The sequence below is a fragment of the Triticum urartu genome, chromosome 5 (genome assembly GCF_003073215.2).
Source record: "Triticum urartu cultivar G1812 chromosome 5, Tu2.1, whole genome shotgun sequence".
In the NCBI taxonomy this organism is placed as follows: domain Eukaryota; kingdom Viridiplantae; phylum Streptophyta; class Magnoliopsida; order Poales; family Poaceae; genus Triticum; species Triticum urartu.
In genome coordinates this window covers 482,330,990-482,344,544 of record NC_053026.1, presented here as the reverse complement: position 1 = coordinate 482,344,544, position 13,555 = coordinate 482,330,990, and positions in this window count along the sequence as shown.

The following is a 13,555-nucleotide window of genomic DNA, read 5'->3' as shown; positions in this document are numbered from 1 at the left end:
ACCGGGGAGTATATGGGCCTTATTGGGCTTTAGGGGAAAGAGAGAGGGGCTGCCTAGGGCAGGTTGCACGCCCCCCAAGGCCTAGTCCGAATTGGACTAGGGGGAGGGGCGGCGCCCCCTCCTTCCTTCTCTTCTCTTTTCCCTTTCCTTCTCTCCTACTCCTACTACATGGAAGGGGGGAATCCTACTCCCGGTGGGAGTAGGACTCCCCAAGGCGCGCCATAGTAGAGGGCCGGCCATCCCCCTCCTCCACTCCTTTATATACGGGGGAAGGGGGCACCCCATGGACACACAAGTTGATCGTTGATCCCTTAGCCGTGTGCGGTGCCCCCCTCCACCATAATCCACCTCGATCATATCGTAGCGGTGCTTAGGCGAAGCCCTACGTTGGTAGCAACATCATCACCGTCAACACGCCGTCGTGCTGACGGAACTCTCCCGTGAAGCTCTGCTGGATCGGAGTTCGTGGGACGTTATCGAGCTGAACGTGTGCTGAACTCGAAGGTGCCGTGTGTTCGGTACTTGGATCGGTCGGATCGTGAAGACGTTCGACTACATCAACCGTGTTCTCATAACGCTTCCACTTACGATCTACGAGGGTACATGGACGATACTCTTCCCTCTCGTTGCTATGCATCTCCATGATCTTGCATGTGCGTAGGAATTTTTTTGAAATTACTACGTTCCCCAACAGTCGCATTCGAGCCAGGTCTATGTGTAGATGTTATATGCATGAGTAGAACACAAAGGAGTTGTGGGCGTGGGTATATACATATTGCTTGCCATCACTAGTTGATTCTTGATTCAGCGGCATTGTTGGATGAAGCGGCCCAGACCGACATTATGCGTATGCTTACACGAGACTGGTTCTACCGACGTGCTTCGCACACAGGTGGCTAGTGGGTGTCTGTTTCTCAGCTTTAGTTGAATCGTATTCAATGAACAGGGTTCTTTCTGAAGATCAAAAAGCAATCACTATACCGTGTCATGGTTTTTGATGCGTAGGTAAGAATGGTTCTTGCTCAGCCCGTAGCAGCCATGTAAAACTTGCAACAACAAAGTAGAGGACGTCTAACTTATTTTTGCAAGGCATGTTGTGATGTGATATGGTCAAGATGTGATGATATATAAATTGTTGTACGAGATGATCATGTTTTGTTGAAGTTATCGACAACTGGCAGAAGCCTTATGGTTGTCTCTTTATTGCATAAGATGCAAGCGCCAAACAATTGCTTTACTTTATCGCTATGCGATAGCAATAGTTGGCGAGACGACCATGTGACGACACATTGATAGAGATTAGGATGATGGAGATCATGGTGTCATGCCGGTGACAATAGAGATCATGACGGTACTTTGGAGATGGAGATCAAAGGCACAAGATGATCATGGCCATACCATGTCACATATTTTGATTGGATGTGATGTTTATCCTTTATGCATCTTGTTTTGCTTAGATCGACGGTAGCATTTTAAGATGATCTCTCACTAAATTTCAAGGTATAAGTGTTCTCCCTGAGTATGCACCGTTGCGACAGTTCGTCGTGCCGAGACACCACGTGATGATCGGGTGTGATAAGTTCTACGTTCACATACAACGGGTGCAAGCCGGTTTTGCACACACGGAATACTCGGGTTAAACTTGACGAGCCTAGCATATGCAGATATGGCCTCGGAACACTGGAGACCGAAAGGTCGAGCGTGAATCATATAGTAGATATGATCAACATAGTGATGTTCACCATTGAAAACTACTCCATCTCACGTGATGATCGGACATGGTTTAGTTGATTTGGATCACGTGATCATTTAGATGACTAGAGGGATGTCTATCTAAGTGGGAGTTCTTAAGTAATATGATTAATTGAACATTAATTTATCATGAACTTAGTCTTGATAGTATTTGCATATCTATGTTGTAGATCAATTGCTTGCGATGTAGCTCCCTGTTTATTTTTGATATGTTCCTAGAGAAAAATGAATTGAAAGATGTTAGTAGAAATGATGCGGATTGGATCCTTGATCTGAGGATTATCCTCATTGCTGCACAGAAGAATTATGTTCTTGATGCACCGCGAGGTGACAGACCTATTGCAGGAGCATATGCAGATGTTATGAACGTTTGGCAAAGCTCGGTATGATGACTACTTGATAGTTTAGTGCACCATGCTTTACATCTTAGAACCAGGACTCCAAAAATATTTTGAACGCCACGGAGCATATAAGATGTTCCAAGAGTTGAAATTAGTATTTTATACTCATGCCCGTGTCGAGAGGTAGGATACCTCTGACAGTACTTTGCCTACAAAGATGCAGGAGAATAGCTCAACCAGTGAGCATGTGCTCAGATTGACTGGGTACTGCAATTGCTTGAATCAAGTGGGAGTTAATCTTCTAGATAAGATAGTAATTGACAAAGTTCTCTAGTCACTATCACCAAGTTACTAGAACTTAGTGATGAACTATAATATGCAAGGGATAACAAAAATGATTCCCAAGCTCTACGTGATGCAGAAATCGACGAAGGTAGAAATCAAGAAAAGCATCAAGTGTTGATGGTTGACAAGACCACTAGTTTCAAGAAAAGGGCAAAGGGAAGAAGGGGAACTTCAAGAAGAACGGCAAGCAAGTTGCTGCTCAAGTGAAGAAGCCCAAGTCTGACCTAAGCCTGAGACTAAGTGCTTCTACTGCAAAGGGACTGGTCACTGGAAACAGAACTGCCCCAAGTATTTGGCGGATAAGAAAGATGGCAAAGTGAACAAAGGTATATTTGATATACATGTTATTGATGTGTACTTTACTAGTGTTTATAGCAACCCCTCAGTATTTGATACTAGTTCAGTTGCTAAGATTAGTAACTCAAAACGGGAGTTGCAGAATGAACAGAGACTAGTTAAGGGTAAAGTGACGATGTGTGTTGGAAGTGGTTCCGAAATTGATCTGATCATCATCACACACTCCCAATACTTTCGGGATTAGTGTTGAACCTAAATAAATGTTATTTGGTGTTTGCGTTAAGCATGAACATGATTTGATCATGTTTATTGCAATACACTTATTCATTTAAAGTCAGAGAATAATTGTTGTTTTGTCTGCATGAATAAAACCTTCAATGGTCATACACCCAAGGTGAATGGTTTATTGAATCTCGATCGTAGTGATACACATATTGATAATATTGAAACCAAGAGATGCAAAGTTAATAATGATAGTGCAACTTATTTGTGGCACTGCCGTTTAGGTCATATTAGTGTAAAGCGCATGAAGAAAATCCATACTGATGGGCTTTTGGAATCACTTGATTATGAATCAGTTGATGCTTGCGAACCATGCCTCATAGGCAAGATGACCAAGACTCCGTTCTCCGGAACAATGGAGCGAGCAACTGACTTATTGGAAATAATACATACTGATGTATGCGGTTCGATGAGTGTTGAGGCTCGCGGTGGGTATCGTTATTTTCTGACCTTCATAGATGATTTGAGTAGATATGGGTATATCTACTTGATGAAACATAAGTCTGAAACATTTGAAAAGTTCAAAGAATTTTAGAGTGAAGTGGAAAATCATTGTAACAAGAAAATAAAGGTTCTGCGATCTGATCGTGAAGGAGAATATTTGAGTTATGAGTTTGGTCTTCATTTGAAACAATGCGAAATAGTTTCGCAACTCACGCCACCTGGAACACCACAGCGTAATGGTGTGTCCGAACGTCATAACCATACTTTATTAGATATGGTGCCATCTATGATGTCTCTTACCGATTTATCACTATCATGTTGGGGTTATGCATTAGAGATAGATGCATCCACGTTAAATAGGGCACCATCTAAATCCATTGAGACGACACCATATGAACTGTGGTTTGGCTAGAAACCTAAGCTGTCGTTTCTTAAAGTTTGGGGCTGCGATGCTTATGTGAAAAAGTTTCAACCTAATAAGCTCGAACCCAAATCGGAGAAATGTGTCTTCATAGGATACCCAAAGTAGACAGTTGGGTATACCTTCTATCACAGATCCGAAGGCAAGACATTCATTGCTAAGAATGGATCCTTTCTAGAGAAGGAGTTTCTCTCAAAAGAAGTGAGTGGGAGGAAAGTAGAACTTGATGAGGTAACTGTACCTGCTCCCTTATTGGAAAGTAGTTCATCATAGAAATATGTTCCTTTGACTCCTACACCAATTAGTGAGGAAGCTAATGATGAAGATCATGTAACTTCAGATCAAGTTAGTACCGAACCTCGTAGGTCAACCAGAGTGAGATCCACACCAGAGTGGTACAATAATCCTGTTCTGGATGTCATGTTACTTGATCATGATGAACCTATGAACTATGAGGAAGTGATGATGAGTCCAGCTTCTGAAAAATGGCTAGAGGCCATGAAATCTGAGATGGGATCAATGTATGAGAACAAAGTGAGGACTTTGGTTGACTTGCCCGATGATCGGCAAGCCATCGAGAATAAATGGATCTTCAAGAAGAAGACAGACGCTGATGGTAATGTTACTGTCTACAAAGCTCGACTTGTTGCGAAAGGTTTTCGACAACAAGTTCAAGGAGTTGACTACGATGAGACCTTCTCACCCATATCGATGCTTAAAAGTTTGTCCGAATCATGTTAGCAGTTGCCGCATTTTATGAAATCTGGAAAATGGATGTCAAAACTGTATTCCTTCATGGATTTCTTAAAAGAAGAGTTGTATATGATGCAACCAGAAGGTTTTGTCAATCCTAATGGTGCTAACAAAGTGAGCAAGCTCCAACGATCCATCTATGGACTGGTGCAAGCATCTTGGAGTTGGAATATATGCTTTGATAAAGTGATCAAAGCATATGGTTTATACAGACTTGCGGTGAAGCCTGTATTTACAAGAAAGTGAGTGGGAGCACTACAGCATTTCTGATAAGTATATGTGAATGACATATTGTTGATCGGAAATAATGTAGAATTTTCTGGAAAGCATAAAGGAGTGTTTGAAAAGAGTTTTTCATAGAAAGACCTCGATGAAGCTGCTTACACATTGAGCATCAAGATCTATAGAGATAGATCAAGACGCTTGATAAGTTTTTTCAGTGAGTACATACCTTGACAAGATTTTGAAGTAGTTCAAAATGGAACAGTCAAAGAAAGAGTTCTTTCCTGTGTTGCAAGGTGTGATGTTGAGTAAATACTCAAAACCTGACCATAGCAGAAAATAGAAAGAGAATGAAAAGTCATTCCGTATGCCTCAGTCATAAGTTCTATAAAGTATGCTATTGTTGGGATCTCATCTCAGATTTCATGGACTCAAGCCATTTCGTGGAATCTGGGCTCATCATCGCTTCCTCATAGTTCGTAGGTCTGTCATGGTGAAGTAACATGACCTCTAGAACATGATTACCATACCACTCTGGTGCAGATCTCACCCTGGTTTACCTACGAGGTTCCGTAGTAACTTGATCTGAAGTTACATGATCATCATCATTAGCTTCCTCACTAATTGGTGTAGGAGTCACAGAAACAGATTTCTGTGATGAACTACTTTCCAATAAGGGAGCAGGTACAGTTACCTCATCAAGTTCTACTTTCCTCCCACTCACTTCTTTCGAGAGAAACTCCTTCTCTAGAAAGGATCCATTCTCAGCAACGAATATCTTGCCTTCGGATCTGTGATAGAAGGTGAACCCAACATTTTCTTTTGGGTATCCTATGAAGACGCACTTCTCCGATTTGGGTTTGAGCTTATCAGGTTGAAACTTTTTCACATAAGCATTGAAACCTCAAACTTTAAGAAACGACAGCTTAGGTTTCTTGCCAAACCATAGTTCATACGGTGTCGTCTCAACGGATTTAGATGGTGCCCTATTTAACGTGAATGTAGCTGTCTCTAATGCATAACCCCAAAACGATAGCGGTAAAACATTAAGAGACTTCATAGATCGCACCATATCTAATGAAGCACGGTTACGACGTTTGGACACACCATTACACTATGGTGTTCCAGGTGGCGTGAGTAGTGAAACTATTTCACATTGTTTTAACTAAAGGCCAAACTCGCAACTCAAATATTTTACTTTTGCGATCATATCATAGAAACTTTTATTTTGTTACGATGATTCTCCACTTTACGCTGAAATTCTTTGAACTTTTCAAATGTTTCAGACTTGTGTTTCATCAAGTAGATATACTCATATCTGCTCAAATCATCTGCGAAGATCAGAAAATAATGATACCTGCCGCGAGCTTCAATATTCATCGGACCACATACATCAGTATGCATGATTTCCAACAAATCTGTTGCTTGCTGCATTGTTCCGGAGAACGGAGTCTTAGTCATCTTGCCCATGAGGCATGGTTCGCAAGCATCAACTGATTCATAATCAAGTGATTCCAAAAGTCCATCAGCATGGAGTTTCTTCATGCGCTTTACACCAATATGACCTAAATGGCAGTGCCACAAATAAGTTGCACTATCATTATTAAATTTGCATCTTTTGGTTTCAATATTATGGATATGTGTATCACTACGATCGAGATCCAACGAACCATTTTCATTGGGTGTGTAACCATATATGTAAACAGAACAACAATTTATTCTCTTACTTAAATGAATAACCTTATTGCAATAAACATGATCAAATCATATTCATGCTCAATGCAAACACCAAATAACACTTATTTAGGTTCTACACTAATCCCGAAAGTATAGTGAGTGTGCGATGATGATCATATCAATCTTGGAACCACTTCCAACACACATCGTCACTTCACCCTTAACTAGTCTTTGTTCATTCTGCAACTGCCATTTCGAGTTACTACTCTTAGAAACTGAACCAGTATCAAATACCGGGGGGTTGCTACGAACACTAGTAAAATACACATCAATAATCCGTATATCAAATATACCTTTGTTCATTCTGCCATCCTTCTTATCCGCCAAATACTTGGGGCAGTTCCGCTTCCAGTGACCAGTCCCTTTGCAGTAGAAGCACTTAGTCTCAGGCTTAGGACCAGACTTGGGCTTCTTCACTTGAGCAGCAACTTGCTTGACGTTCTTCTTGAAGTTCCCCTTCTTCCCTTTGCCCTTTTCTTGAAACTAGTGGTTTTGTCTACCATCAACACTTGGTATTTTTCTTTATTTCTTCCTTCGTTGATTTCAGCATTACGAAGAGCTTGGGAATCGTTTCCGTTATCCCTTGCATATCATAGTTCATCACGAAGTTCTACTAACTTGGTGATGGTGACTAGAGAATTCTGTCAATCACTATCTTATCTGGAAGATTAACTCCCACTTGATTCAAGCGATTGTAGTACCCAGACAATCTGAGCACATGCTCACTGCTTGAGCTATTCTCCTCCATCTTTTAGCTATAGAACTTGTTGGAGACTTCATATCTCTCAACTCGGGTATTTGCTTGAAATATTAACTTCAACTCCTGGAACATCTCATATGGTCCATGACGTTCAAAACGTCTTTGAAGTCCCGATTCTAAGCCGTTTAAGCATGGTGCACTAAACTATCAAGTAGTCATCATATTGAGCTAGCCAAACGTTCATAATGTCTGCATCTGCTCCTGCAATAGGTCTGTCACCTAGCGGTGCATTAAGGACATAATTCTTCTGTGCAGCAATGAGGATAATCCTCAGATCACGGATCCAATCCGCATCATTGCTGCTAACATCTTTCAACTTAATTTTCTCTAGGAACATATCAAAAATAAAACAGGGGAGCTAAACGCGAGCTATTGATCTACAACATAGATATGCTAATACTACCAGGACTAAGTTCATGATAAATTAAAGTTCAATTAATCATATTACTTAAGAACTCCCACTTAGACAGACATCCCTCTAATCTTCTAAGTGATCACGTGATCCAAATCAACTAAACCATAACCGATCATCACGTGAAATGGAGTAGTTTTCAATGGTGAACATCACTATGTTGATCATATCTACTATATGATTCACGCTCGACCTTTCGGTCTCAGTGTTCCAAGGCCATATCTGCATATGCTAGGCTCGTCAAGTTTAACCTGAGTATTCTGCGTGTGCAAAACTAGCTTGACCCGTTGTAGATGGACGTAGAGCTTATCACACCTGATCATCACGTGGTGTCTGGGCACGACGAACTTTGGCAACGGTGCATACTCAGGGAGAACACTTTTATCTTGAAATTTAGTGAGAGATCATCTTATAATGCTACCGTCGATCAAAGCAAGATAAGATGCATAAAAGATAAACATCACATGCAATCAATATAAGTGATATGATATGGCCATCATCATCTTGTACTTGTGATCTCCATCTTCGAAGTACCGTCATGATCACCATCGTCACCGGCGCGACACCTTGATCTCCATCGTAGCATCATTGTCGTCTCGCCAATCTTATGCTTCCATGACTATCGCTACCACTTAGTGATAAAGTAAAGCATTACAGCGCGATTGCATTGCATACAATAAAGCGACAACCATATGGCTCCTGCCAGTTGCCGATATCTCAGTTACAAAACATGATCATCTCATACAATAAAATTTAGCATCATGTCTTGACCATATCACATCACATCATGCCCTGCAAAAACAAGTGAGATGTCCTCTACTTTGTTGTTGCAAGTTCTACGTGGCTGCTACGGGCTTAGCAAGAACCGTTCTTACCTACGCATCAAAACCACAATGATAGTTTGTCAAGTTGGTGCTGTTTTAACCTTCACAAGGACCGGGCGTAGCCACACTCTGTTCAACTAAAGTTGGAGAAACTGACACCCGCCAGCCACCTGTCTGCAAAGCACGTCGGTAGAACCAGTCTCGCATAAGTGTACGCGTAATGTCGGTCCGGGCCGCTTCATCCAACAATACCACCGAACCAAAGTATGACATGCTGGTAAGCAGTATGACTTATATCGCCCACAACTCACTTGTGTTCTACTCGTGCATAACATCAACGCATAAAACCTGGCTCTTATGCCACTGCTGGGTAACGTAGTAATTTCAAAAAAATTCCTACGCACACGCAAGATCATGGTGATGCATAGCAACGAGAGGGGAGAGTGTTGTCTACGTACCCTCGTAGACCGGCAACGGAAGCGTTGACACAACGTAGAGGATGTAGTTGTACGTCTTCCCGATCCGACCGATCCAAGTACCGAACGTACAGCACCTCCGAGTTCTGCACACGTTCAACTCGGTGACGTCCCTCGAGCTTCGATCTAGCCGAGTGTTGAGGGAGAGTTTCGTCAGCACGACGGCGTGATCACGGTGATGATGTTCTACCGACGCAAGGCTTCGCCTAAGCACCGCTACGATATGACCGAGGTGGAATATGGTGGAAGGGGGCACCGCACACGGCTAAGGAACGATCACGAAGATCAACTTTTGTGTCATGGGGTGCCCTCCTGCCCCCGTATATAAAGGAGGGAGAGGGGGAGGTGCGGCCGGCCCCTAGGGGTGCGCCTGGAGGAGTCCTACTCCCACCGGGAGTAGGACTCCCCCCTCTTGCCTTGTTGGAGAAGGAAAGGGGAAGGGGAAAGAGGAAAGGGGGGCGCCGCCCCCCCTTCTTCCTTGTCCTATTCAGACTAGGGGGGAGGGGGCGTCCAGCCTGCCCTGGCCGGCTCTCCTCTTCTCCCTTAGGGCCCATGTAGGCCCATTAACCCCCGGGGGGGTTCCGGTAACCCCTCGGTACTCCGGTAAAATCCCGATTTCACCCGGAACGTTTCCGATATCCAAATATAAGCTTCCAATATATCAATCTTTATGTCTCGACCATTTTGAGACTCCTCGTCATGTCCGTGATCACATCCGGGACTCCGAAAAACCTTCGGTACATCAAAACACAAAAACCCTAATTACGATCGTCACCGAACTTTAAGCGTGCGGACCCTACGGATTCGAGAACTATGTAGACATGACCGAGACACGTCTCCGGTCAATAACTAATAGCGGAACCTGGATGCTCATATTGGCTCCTACATATTCTACGAAGATCTTTATCGGTCAGACCACATAAGAACATACGTTGTTCCCTTTGTCATCGGTATGTTACTTGCCCGAGATTCGATCTTCGGTATCTCAATACCTAGTTCAATCTTGTTACCGGCAAGTCTCTTTACTCGTTCCGTAATACATCATCCTGCAACTAACTTATTAGTTGCAATGCTTGCAAGGCTTGAGTGATGTGCATTACCGAGAGGGCCCAGAGATACCTCTCCGACAATCGGAGTAACAAATCATAATATCGAAATACGCCAACCCAACAAGCACCTTCGGAGACACCTGTAGAGCACCTTTATAATCACCCAGTTACATTGTGATGTTTGGTAGCACACAAAGTGTTCCTCCGGTAAACGGGAGTTGCATAATCTCATAGTCATTGGAACATGTATAAGTCATGAAGAAAGCAATAGCAACAAACTAAACGATCAAGTGCTATGCTAACGGAATGGGTCAAGTCAATCACATCATTCTCCTAATGATGTGACCCCGTTAATCAAATGACAACTCATGTCTATGGTTAGGAAACATAACCATCTTTGATCAACGAGCTAGTCAAGTAGAGGCATACTAGTGACACTCTGTTTGTCTATGTATTCACACATGTATTATGTTTTCGTTAATACAATTCTAGCATGAATAATAAACATTTATCATGATATAAGGAAATAAATAATAACTTTATTATTGCCTCTAGGGCATATTTCCTTCAGCTATGCTGTTTACTGATACATCTCCAACGTATTTATAATTTTTGATTGCTCCATGCTATATTATCTACTGTTTTGGACATTATTGGGCTTTATTTTCCACTTTTATATTATTTTTGGGACTAACCTATTAACCGGAGGCCCAGCCCAGAATTGCAGTTTTTTTTGCCTATTTTAGGGTTTTGAAGAAAAGAAATATCAAACGGAGTCCAAACGGAATGAAACCTTCGGGAACGTGATTTTCTCACCGAACATGATCCAGGAGACTTGGACCCTACATCAAGAAACAAAGGAGGAGGCCACGAGGTAGGGGGCGCGCCTACCCCCCAGGCGTGCCCTCCACCCTCATGGGCCCCCTGTTGCTCCACCGACGTACTCCTTCCTCCTATATATACCTATGTACCCCCAAACGATTAGAGACGGAGCCAAAACCCTAATTCCACTGCCGTAACTTCCTGTATCCACGAGATCCCATCTTGGGGCCTGTTCCGGAGCTCCGCCGGAGGGGGTATCCATCACGGAGGGCTTCTACATCAACACCATAGCCTCTCCGATGAAGTGTGAGTAGTTTACCTCAGACCTTCGGGTCCATAGTTATTAGCTAGATGGCTTCTTCTCTCTTTTTGGATCTCAATACAATGTTATCCCCCTCTCTTGTGGAGAACTATTCGATGTAATCTTCTTTTTGCGGTGTGTTTGTTGAGACCGATGAATTGTGGGTTTATGATCAAGTCTATCTATGAACAATATTTGAATCTTCTCTGAATTCTTTTATGTATGATTGGTTATCTTTGCAAGTCTCTTCAAATTATCAGTTTGGTTTGGCCTACTAGATTGATCTTTCTTGCAATGGGATTAGTGCTTAGTGTCGGTGTCAAAACCGGCGGATCTCGGGTAGGGGGTCCCGAACTGTGCATCTAGGACGGATGGTAACAGGAGGCAGGGGACACGATGTTTTACCCAGGCTCGGGCCCTCTTGATGGAGGTAAAACCCTACGTCCTGATTGAATAATATTGATGATATGGGTAGTACAAGAGTAGATCTACCACGAGATCAGAGAGGCTAAACCCTAGAAGCTAGCCTATGTTATGATTGTCTGTTGTGATTGTTGTCCTATGGACTAAAACCCTTCGGTTTATATTGACACCCGAGAGGGTTAGGGTGACACAAGGTCGGTTACAAAGGAGGAGATATCCATATCCGTATTGCCTAGCTTGCCTTCCACGCCAAGTAGAGTCCCATCCGGACACGAGACGAAGTCTTCAATCTTGTATCTTCATAGTCTAACAGTCCGGACAATGGAGATAGTCCGGCTGTCCGGAGACCCCCTAATCCAGGACTCCCTCAGTAGCCCCTGAACCAAGCTTTAATGACGATGAGTCCGGCGTGCAGTATTGTCTTCGGCATTGCAAGGCGGGTTCCTTCTCCGAATACATCACAGCAGAATTTGAATACGAGGATAGTGTCCGACCCTGCAAAATAAGTTCCACATACCGCCATAGAGAGAATAATATTTTCGCAATTCCAATTTGCTGACTTGTTTTGGCAGCATGACATTATGTCATGGCCCGGTGATTATTCGAACCGTTTTTCTTCAACCAGCTCCACACATAACGCGAGGCGGTTTCTTGACACGTCTTGTCAAAGCCGAGATCGTGTTCCCCCAATTACGGGATTCTCATTAATGCGGTCGTTGATGAAGCTATGTACCTAGGGTAGGGTCATGGACCTGTCCTAACTGCCCTACCCAAGGACATCTCTAGAAGAAACCACCTTTCAATCGACTTGGAGGTGTTCCACTCGATAGACTCAAAGACCCTCGACCAAGAAGCAATCACTCGACCAAGATCCAACCACTTGACGGCCAGGAGACCTGAAGTCACTCCGCACGCTAATGGTCGGTCATTAAGTAGCTTTTATGGTCATCATAGCACTTTATTACTAGCATTACCAGTAACGCCCTGCCTTAATGTACATTGAACCCTTTGTAACATGGGCTGGCCGGGGTCCTGGCGCACTCTATATAAGCCACCCCCTCCTCCGACACAAGGGTTCGCACCTCTGTAACTCATACTCACATAATCTAGTCGACCGCCTCCGGGCTCCGAGACGTAGGGCTATTACTTCCTCCGAGAAGGGCCTGAACTCGTAAACCTTGCGTGCTTACAACTTCTCCATAGCTAAGATCTTGCCTCTCCATACTTACCCCCTACACTACTGCCAGACTTAGAACCACGACAGTTGGCGCCCACCATGGGGCAGGTGTTTTAGCGTTTGTTGGAGGAGTTGCGACCTTTTCCGACCCGAATCATCATGGTTTTCGGCGGAGTTTTGGTGGAGGGCCACGAGATCCGTCTCGGCGCGCTCACGTTCATCGTCGACGACTCTGCTTGGCTCCAGGAGGCTCCGCTCGACGTGGACGCACTCCCTGCTCGCGGGGCAACGCACTTTAGCGCGTGCGTCTGCGGCGTTCTCCTGCGGCAACCGTCGACCCCCTACCGGTCGGCTCCTGTGTTGTCCTCCCTCCCCGATTCCCGCCGGCGCAAGCGCTCCGGTCGGTCGAGACTTCAGCGGTGGGTGAGGCACGCGGTGGCACGTCAGTCGGCCACCCCTCAAGTCGCGGCAATCGAGCCCGACGAATCCCTCTACGGCCTGTTCGACTGGCTCCGCAGAGACCGCATCCGAGTGCGACAGCAGCGATCTGGCGGCGGAGGTTCTGATGGTCGATGGACCACCCAGTCCTCCCGGTTTTCCCCGCACCGACGGAGGCGCAGGTGGAGGCGACCCGTCGCGTCTCCATGAGGACTATCTTCCCGAGCCTCTCACGTCGCTGCAGAGAGAAGAACTTCGCCGTCGGAACATGGATGCACT